Source organism: Eublepharis macularius, chromosome 4 (assembly GCF_028583425.1).
Source record: "Eublepharis macularius isolate TG4126 chromosome 4, MPM_Emac_v1.0, whole genome shotgun sequence".
Taxonomy (NCBI): domain Eukaryota; kingdom Metazoa; phylum Chordata; class Lepidosauria; order Squamata; family Eublepharidae; genus Eublepharis; species Eublepharis macularius.
Genome location: NC_072793.1, coordinates 171,055,800 through 171,065,670, shown reverse-complemented (window position 1 = coordinate 171,065,670; position 9,871 = coordinate 171,055,800). Strand labels below are relative to the sequence as shown.

Genomic DNA, 9,871 nt, shown 5'->3' with positions numbered 1-9,871 from the left:
AAGGGTCAAAAAGAAGACAGCTTGGAAGGTGGAAGGAAACACCAATCTGTCCCTGTCTCACTCTCTCCTCCATCTCTGCCTAACTTGCAGAAGCCTGTAAGCCAGCAAGACGTCGAAAAGACCTGGCAAGAGACGTTGCAAAATATATCAGCGGACAATGTCAGGTAAACCCCTCAGCATTCATGCCCCCTCCAGAAGGCCCTGGGCAATTTCCATTCCCTTGGTGGGTCTCCAGGGACCCCCAACGCCACCCCGCTTCTTCCATGCCCTTTGGTCTTCTGCAACCTCTCCGTCAAAGAGTAGAAGGCCCTAAACCTCAAGGAAAGGCCACTTGGCAGTGAGGTCAGGCCAGACACACAGGGGCCCTGTCTGCCCATTGGACTGCTGGATGTAGGGTGCTTGCAGAAGGCCGTTTTGGAGCCCCAGATTCTGGTCCCTTTGGTGAAGAAAGCGTCTTTGCTGGCTTCCGGAGTGCTTCTGCCTTCGAAGGGTGCAGTCTTCTCCCCGTGTCCTCCTAAGTAATGCCCAGAGGCCTCCGGGGTGGCCAGGAGGGATGTTTGGCCAGGGAGCAATCCTGGCTGGATCAGCCTGCTGTTCTTCCCTGGGTCAGGAAGGCAAGGAGTGGTAGAAGACCCCTTCTTCAGAGGTCCTCTCGGGATAGGGGATTGACTGCTCTCAAGCAAGATGGACTCCTTGTGACTCTCGATGGAAACGTTGAGACACCCCTGCCCCCTCACCTCAGGGTGGGTCCCAGGATGGTCCCTGCCCTGCTAACAGCCTGACTCTTGCTACTTCCAGGGAAAGGGCAGCCAGGCAGAGTTCTTGAGGAAGCAGCAGGCGACATACCATCTCCCCTGCCCGAAGGAGGAGTTGGTGGAGAAGATTAAAGTGAGTGGCATTCCAGGAGCAGTGGGAAGAGGGTGCTGGAAGGTCACGAGGAGTGGGGGAAAGACGGGGGCAAGGCTTGTGGCTGGAAAACAAGCACACAGCGCCATAACAAACTAACTAAGAAAAATCTTTAGACACAATAAAGTACATTGAAAACTGTTTTATTTGGTGATACTTTCATTAACAGTCGTTATAGCGTCACAGATTTTAAAGAGGCAGAAGATGCCAATATCGGCACTTTCCTATCAATATCTCCAAGGCTTTTTGTTTAGGTCATTTACTGCGACTCTTTCTTCTTGCTTTAAGCTTGTAGCTGGGCCAGACAGAAGGTGGGGGAAGGTGCCGTGAATCTTCCCAGGGGCAAACCAGGAGGACAAAAGAGCCCAGGAAAGGGGCCTGGCCGCACCTCCCATGGAAGGAGTGAGAAAGGGCAGGGCGAGGGCCACTGGCTCAGGTGGGGGAGGCTGCTGTCTCCCCAGAGTGGCAACTTGCCTCTCGGATGGCAAGGGCAATCAGCGTGTGATGGGGGCACGTGTCCACCTCCCCCAGGGCCACGTTAAGGGAGGAAAGTCTTGCTGCACTTGGGACAGGTGAGGGTCGATGCCCACCAGGACGTTTCCCTCCTGGTGGACTTCAAAGTGAGCTTGGGAGCTCCTGTGGACTGCGTACTGGGATACGAACCTGCCTGATTGTGATGAGGCTGTGCTGAAGACCTTCTTCACAGGGAAGGGAGGCCAGAAGCTCTGGGAGAAAGGACTGGGCGGGGGGGGGGAAAGGGAGGCAGCATCTCTGGGATGGACATGCCTCTCCCAGACATCCTCGCCTGGTAGTTTGATTCGTGTCAAAGGTAACTGATACAATTCTAAAGGCAATTGAAATTGATCATATACATACCAACACGGTCTGACAAATTTCAAGCACATTGGCAATTTGCAATAAATTCACCAATAAACACAAGAATAAATAATCCAATAAATATAACATACAAAGTTATAAGGTAAAATTTACAAAAATAAATATGTTTTGAAAGGCTATGTTTTGCTGCGACTCATTCTCATTGGGCAAAGTGGTGGTAACGTATACTGGGAACGAATATTCCTCCTTTGTAATATGTTACTATCTCCGTCCAAAATTCCTCCGATGACTGTCTCTCTCCAGTGAGGAAGGTATATCGTTCTGTTCCACTGTATAGATGCCAACCACCTCTAACCACTCTACTTCAACCCAAAAAAGCGGGGGTGATCCAATCCATCCCGACAGGATGCTAGCTATTCTCCTGTTTCATAACCACTTTCTCAGGGGCTAAAGATCATTCAAGTTTCTGTCCAGCTTTGTTCTCAACCAAGTTCCTTCCCTCAATCACTGAGCTGCTCATAAAGACAATCCTGGTTTTGTCCAAGGCCTTCGACCTTGAGAGCCTCACACTTCCCGCGGCAGGCAGTTCCTTGTCAGCCTGGGAGCCTTGGTAGCAAAATGAATTTTTTCGCTTCTCAGATCTCATAGTGAGAGAAAAAAGGAAAAAGGCCTCAATTGAAGTGCCTCTGCCAGCCGTAAGCCAAATTCCAACTGACTGCGTTGACAGCTCTTTTTCACAGGAAAGCAAGGAAGTGAGTTTCCTAACAGCCTCTTTCAGGGCAAGGCACAGGAAGGTCTACCAAAAATAGTGCAGGGACGGTACAGGGGGCTGCACACTGCTCTGCATCTGGTGGGACTCCTTGATATGTGTGGCGGGGGGTGGAGCACACAGAGAAGAGACGGTCCCCCGAGGCGCGGGAGAGGCAGTCCCCACTTCCCCACTGGCCGCTCTGGAGCTCCCCGGCTCATGACATGCCCCAGATGTTACCCCGGGGAGATTCCTGGGGGCAGCTCCTGTTGCCCCTTGGAATCTCAGGGGTGGCTTCTAAGGACAGTTAAGCCGTATCTGAACTGGACCTCTGTGGGGTGCAGGTGGAAGAATGGATCATTCTCCCGTATCTCTGGGCATGGAACAGAAAGCAATACCTTGCTTTCTCCCCAAAGACTCAGGTCACAATCTCAAGATGGATGCACGCAGCTATCCCACAGCAGCGGAGTCCGTGAGGTGACTTCTGTGCAGAGGAGCCCAGTCCTGGCACAGAGCTCAGGGTCTGATTCGGAAGCGCTGCTTCTTTCCACAGCATCTGTTCTACTGGATGCAGAGCCACGAGGCAGAAGTGCGAGCCACAGCCCTCTCCGTATACAGCTCCCTGCTCTCCTACGCCTGCCACCATCTGTCCTGTGAGGTGTGTCCCCACCCCACCCTGCCTAGGGTTTGGAGGGAGCAGATGCTGGTCTCAAAGGCCACAGGGCAGGCCGGCAGCAAAAATGAGGACAGCAGGCAGGGGTACGAGCCACAGCCCTCTCCCTGTACAGCTCTCTGCTCTCCTACGCCTGCCACCTCCTGTCCTTTGAGGTAAGTGTCCCCACCCCACCCTGCCTAGGGTTTGGAGGGAGCAGACAGTGGTCTTGGCCTCACTTGGCCCAAGTCCCTGTCAGTGCAGAGCCTCCCTTTACCTGGTTCTCAGCCCTTGTTCCTGCCACACCCCCTTCGGACTCTTCTCCTTGGCTGGAGCACAGAATCCCAGGAAGAGCCTTTCTGCCGGGCACACTTATCCATATTCTGAGTGGTGGCAGAGGGTCAGGGGTTGCCGTGTGCAGACTTTGGAGCAAAGGACAAGGCTGTGATTAAGGTGGGGAATGGCAAAGGGAGAGGGGGCAGTGTAGAAGAATCAAGAAGAGTGGATTGAGCCAGGGCAGGTCGGCAACCGAAATGAGGCTTCAGAAGGTTGCTACCATAAGAGGGAAAAGATGTCTCAAAATCCAGGCTGCACAAAATGGGTTGCCCTAGAGAAAGGGGTGTTCTTGATGGCTTAAAAAATCTGCCAGGTGGTAGGAAAGGCCTGGCAGACATTCTCACTAGCTTTCTAACTGGAGGACAGCCCAGCCCTTTGAGGTGCGAGGAGCCCAATGGCCTCTTTTCTTTCTCTTTCCCAACAGGAATGTCTTGGGCTTTGCTGCTGGTTCCCCACAGTCAGTGTTTAGACAATACAATAAACAATAACTAATTTTTTTAAATGACCATAATTTCTCCTGTCTTGCCAGGAACTTCCAGCCTGCACTCAGCTGGGAACTGGAGATGTCAGTAGTGGCCTAGGCATTCAGGGTCATCTTAAATGAAAGACCAGGCCATGAAGATCCAGCAAGCACTGGAAACAGTTGAGAAGAAAACAAAAGATGAGGTCAGAATCCCAGGATGGATGCAAGCAGCTATCCCACAGGAGAAGAGTTCCTGAGGGGACTTCTGTGCAGAGGAGCACAGTCCTGGCACGGAGCTCAGGGTCTGATTCGGAAGCGCTGCTTTTTTCCACAGCATCTGTCCTACTGGATGCAGAGCCACCAGGCAGGGGTGCGAGCCAGAGCTTTCTCTCTGTACAGCTCCATGCTTGCCTACTCCTGCCATTTCAGGTGTGACCACCCCGCCCACTCTGCCTGGGGTTTGGAGGGAGCAGGCAGGGGTCTGGTTTCACTTGCCAAGATACCTGTCAGTGTAGAGCCGCCCTTTACCTGGCTCTCAGCCTGTACTCCTGCTGAGCCCCCTTTGGACTCCTCCCGGGAGAGGGCTCTGCTGCCCTCTCCTTGGCTGGAGCACAAAATCCCAGGATGAGCCTTTCTACTTTCTGTGAAAATCTGGCTCTTTTAATCCATGGCAACAGAGTCAGGCCCCTCCCCTGATGTACTTCTTCCCAAGGCCCCACCCCATCAGCCCACAGGGAAGTGGGACCTTAATTCACACCAGAGCCGTGGCCCTTCTCTCATCCATGCCTCATTTCTCAAGTCTTGCCTCAGAGCAGTGCCACAGCTATTCAGGATGGGGTCAGGGAGAAAGAGGGGGGGCTGGAGGAGAGGAGCTCAGAGACTGCTGTGTCCAGAGCTGTTCTTATCTCAAGGGAAGAGTGCGCAAGAGAGTTTCTTGGAGAATGATGGGAAGCTGTGCTGGTCAGGACAAGCACGCCTGAACTTGTGCTTTCTAACTTCCGGGGCTGGGCAGGAGGGGCAACCGCCTGAGGTGGAAGGCAGAGAACAGGCAGGCCTGAAAGTCCCAGTACCAGAATGCAATCTGCATGGGAAAGGTAAGGAGAACATTCTGGCAGTGCTGACAGGGGATCTTTTTTCAAGTCAGCTCACCTTAGAAGGGAGGGTCTCGGTTGAAGGGAAGAAGCATGACAGCCACGCCCAGGAGTTCTTTAACAAGTGGTGCAAAAAGACACAGGACTCTCCTCAGTTTGCAGTTAGGACTCACCCTCTACGTCCTTATTCGAGTTTCGATGACAAGCCATCATCCACTTACCTTGCCCTTAAGAGCATAGCAAGATCAGATGAGTCCCTGTCCCAAGGAGCTTCCTGTTTCTCAGATGAAAGGGGGCTACGCAGTGGTGGGAGGGAGGGAGAAGCCAGGGGCTCCACAGGGTCAGATGGCAGGGCAGCTTCCCTTTTGTCCGGGATAGAGCTGCTACTGAGGGTGACTTCTGTTTTCAGAACTTCTGAGCCTGCTTGAGTGAGGAGCAGCTCTCGGAATGCCTCCAGGCCTTCTGGGACAACATCACGTGCCTGGGCCCAGACTGGGTAAGGGAGAGAGCGGCTTTTGTGGTCTTATCCCTCCTCAGCTAGGCCCACGCTGTTCTAGACGACAAGGATGAGGTGAGCAATGGGGTCAACCTGGCAAGGGGCACTGGGTTGGGTGGAAGGAATGCGCTTCTGATGGCTTATTCCTCTGATGGAAATGGAAAAATTGGGATGATTTGGGGTCTTTTTGGTTCACAGCTATAGAAAAATGAATTCAGGTACAGCATTGCAATGGCACTGAGATCCCACCTGAAATCCAACTCCTTCTCTAACCAGCAAGTAATGCCTTTTCCCAAAAGAATGGGTGGGGGTTATGAAGACAGCCCCCTCCTGAGACGCAAGGAATGAACCAAAAGGACTCCTACTCCCCTGCAAGGTCCTATCTTGAAGTTTTCCTTGGTCCATGGGGAGGCACAAAACTCCCTTCCCTCATTTCTACCCAATGGCTGAAACCGACTTCAACGGTCAACAATGTAGCCCCTAACTGGCTAAACCAGCCTGGGTGAAGAGAGACAGCACCTCAGCCCACTGTCCTCCTTGCCTGAGACACTATACCAACACCAGACCCCATCAGACTGCACTGATGTAGAAAGAACAATCTCCAGCCTGAGCCGAGAGACCAACACCTCATCCCACCGTCCTCTGTGCCTGAGACACTCTAGAAACATATGGCTCCACCATGCTGTGCTGCCATATGGAGAATGGTCTCCAGTCTCAGGGAAGAGAGACCAGCACTTTAGCCCACCATCCTCTCTGCATGAGGCACTCTAGAAACCTCTGCCTCCAGGAGACTCTTCCTTGTTGAGGAAGAAAGACCTTTAGCCTGGGCTGACGTAGACCAGCTGTGGCCATCTCGGTGCATCCAGGGCTTGCCCAGAATGTTCTTAGTGTAGTTTTGCTGATTCTCTTGCCACAGACAGGAACAGCCTTGTGGCAGATACTTTGGTGTTGACTGAAGCTATCATTTCTACTGAAACTCTTTCCACATTCTGAGTACTGATACGGTTTCTAGCCTGTGTAGATTCTTTGGTGTTGATTACGTCTATTGCTTCAACTATAGCTCTTCCCACACTCTGTGCATTCAGTTTCTCTCTGGTATGGATTCTTTGATAGGAAGTAAGGTAGGGGCTTTCCACACTTGGAGCATTGATATGGTTTCTCCACTGTGTGGATTCTTAGATAGGAAGTACAATTTGGGCTCCGACTAGAACTCTTCTTGCGTTCCTAGCATTTGTAACGTCTCTCTTCTCTGAGGATTCCATGATATCTCAAATAATTCCCATACTTGTTACTTTTCTTTCTTTTCTTTCCATTGTAGATTTTTAATTGAATTTCTGTTTTCCGCTTTTAAAAAGCTCTGGATGAATCTTCCCCCTTATGTACCTGCTTCTCCTCATGGATCATTTCTCCATCTTCACTGCCCAACTTCTTTCTCTGTTCCTTCCAGTGACAACCGTAGAAGGTCCCCCTTAATCTTGTTTGCCCCCAACATCATCTGCATGAATAAAAGGAGACAAATTAAGACATTAAAAGTTAAAACCAAGAAAAAAAGAACTTGTTATCGTAGAGAACTTTAGTGCTTTTTTTTTAAAGGTAATTATCTTTGTTTACTTATAAGGAGTGAGGAGCATGAAGATTCTGAAAAGAGATGAATAGCAACTTGGGTGAATGGGGACATGGATGCAGCCTTGGGGAGCCCAGCCTTGGGAAGCCCAGATAGCACAAGCCAGGTTGTAGAGCTAATATATCAACAATCTCTCCCTCCTCCTTCATGCAGGCTTTTGCTGGAACTGTAAGTAGATAGAGCAGGGGTGTTAGCAGTCAGACCCTCCTCCTGCTGAGGGGCAGTTTATAGATATAAAATCATAAGCTCCCTTCCTCTTATAGTATAAATGCAAGGCACTGCCTGGCACAACATGGGTGCCAGCTAGGTAAAAGCCTGGAAAAATAGTTCAGAAAGGAGAGTCAGAACAGCTGTGTAAGGGTCCCTTTTAAGTAAATGTGTGCATGTGTCTTTAAATGCTTGGTGTGATATAGGTGAAGAGTGGGGTGAAAGAGAGGGATGAGTGAGTGATATGATTGGTTGATGACTGAGAGTGTGGGCAGAGTGAATGCAGTTTGAGACTGAGAGTGGAGAGAAAGTATTGAGTCGGGAGAAAGCAGGCAAGCTGTGTGCAGCCTGAGTAATTTTAAGCAGTTTTTATTTTTATCTTTTTTTCAGTTCTCTTGTTTTTATCTTTTGGTTCTAATATTTTTAAAATAAAATTTAATAATAAAAAACCATAATACAAAACTGAGCAGTAATGCAAGAATACAAAGCCCTGGATTCAATTATTGCTGGTTTCAGGACTCCAGTAAAAGGAGTCCTGAAACCAGCCCCAGGGAAGGCCTCAGCCTGAAATCCTGGTGAGTTGCTACCCCCCGCCCCCAAGCAGATAGTGCTGGGTATGATGGGCACCATCTATCTTCACTCTATTCACCAGGTGGCCTTAGCCAACCTACTATCATCACACCCAGAATCCTTCACCTTCGACACTGGGCCTACCCTCAAGGGTTCTCAGAAGGATTACTGCCTTATCATTGTGATGCATTATGAACTCTCAAAAGTGTCTCACAACATAGAAAATATCACAACACCCCCCCCAAGGCTCTAGGCCTCCTCACCTGTATCTGACACAGCTGCCAGATCAGGGGCCCCTCTCCAAAGAGACCTTAGAAAATGGCTGCCCAAAAGAAACAGAGACAGTAGGGTCCGGGACCTTTTCCAAACTTTTTTTTTCTGATTCTTTCTCAGGCAATAACAATAGGAATTTGTATTTTGACAAATGGAATTCTTACCTAGAGAGGACACCATCCCACAATCCTCAGGCATGACCTCCCTGTCCAGCGCTCTCTGGCACAAGTCCAGCAAGACCCATCTCCCACGGTGAAGTATGCAACCACCTCCTCAAAAGTCACCAGACTCTGGAAGTAGAAAACAATTTCCTCCCTCAGGAATCATCACAAACAGGAGGTTAGCGGGATCTCTCACCCCCACCTGTTACCTGAAGGGATCTCCTTGCATAAATATGATTTATGGGGGGAATTAGCTCGCAAGGAAGACCGCTATACGAGAGGCAGTAACTGGAATTGAATCACCTGTGTCTATGGGGTCCCAATCCCAATAAGCCAAGCGAGTCTGGTGCTTCAAATCAATCAATAACTTTTATTAAAGAACAGAACTTTATACACATACACACCAATTACTGGGGGAAAATAACCATAGAGAGAGAGAAAGAGAGAGTCCTAGGAAATAATAGCCAGAAGTATGGGAATAGAGCAAGAGGGAATAATTATATCTACCTATCCTGGAAAGAGGTCCAGTCCATAGGAGAGAAGCTTCCAACGTCCCACGCCGTCAGCCCAGAGAGAGAGATGTGGAACAGCGCTTGTGGATCCAGGAGAGTAAGCAAGCGTGAACAGAGAGACTCAGAGAAGTGACCCTAAGGGAGAAGCCAGATTTGAACGGGGCCAGGACCCTACCTTTATAGGAAAAATGTGCCCTGAGGTGGAGGAGAGTCCTCCTAGCAGTTAGGACAAAGACTCCAATGGTTAGTTCCTGGGCTGGACAAAAGGTTTGAGTACTTTGATTAATAGCTGCCGGGGCATATGAATAGGAGGGCAAAACTGACCGGTTAGCTGGAAGAGTTTGGGACTTCACAGTTTTAAAAAAAAATTGGACAAGAAGGGCTGAGAAGATAGAGGAAGTGAGTATAGAGAGGTGTTTTCTCCAGCACCCAAAATACTAGAACCCCCAACGTTGATCAGCACTCATGACCTGTGGAAGGACTGCTCCATATAATGTGTGATTAGCTTGTGGAACGCACTGCTCCATGAGGTCCTGGAGGCTCAGTAGAGGAGACTTAGGGGGATTACACAGATCCATGAAGAATAGATCTATCCATCAGTGACTAGCAGCCATTTTGGCTAAATGGAACCTCCTTGTCCAGGGGCAGCATGGAGTTGAATATCAGTTACAGGGTCAATCCAAGTATTGCCATTCCCATCTGTGGGTTCAGAGTCCGAGCAGACGCTTCATGTCAGCAAAGTGCATGATAGCACAGACCCATACATACGTAGCCCCCTTTCCCAAGAGAGACAGCAGCAGAGAGGTTTCGCAAGGCATTCCTTCCCTAGTTGAGATTGGGAGTCTTGTTAGGAGAGAACCTCCCAGTCAGGAATGCCACCTTCTGGAGAACTCCCTTGCACTTCTTCCTTGAATACCTGGGGAAGAGATATTAGCTTTCCCCTCAGATGCCAAGGGCTGTGGTGGGTTCCCCCTTGCTGACAGTCTTCAAGGAGC

The 9,871-nt window shown here is 50.0% G+C and overlaps 1 long non-coding RNA gene across 1 annotated transcript; it reads left to right on the top strand.

The window, feature by feature from the left end:
* Positions 1-4,952: 4,952 nt before the first annotated feature.
* On the top strand, positions 4,953-8,778 carry LOC129328774 (uncharacterized). The gene is made up of 3 exons (XR_008596890.1): positions 4,953-5,036; positions 5,443-5,604; positions 8,324-8,778. It is a non-coding gene; the product is annotated as an uncharacterized LOC129328774 (long non-coding RNA).
* Positions 8,779-9,871: the final 1,093 nt, after the last annotated feature.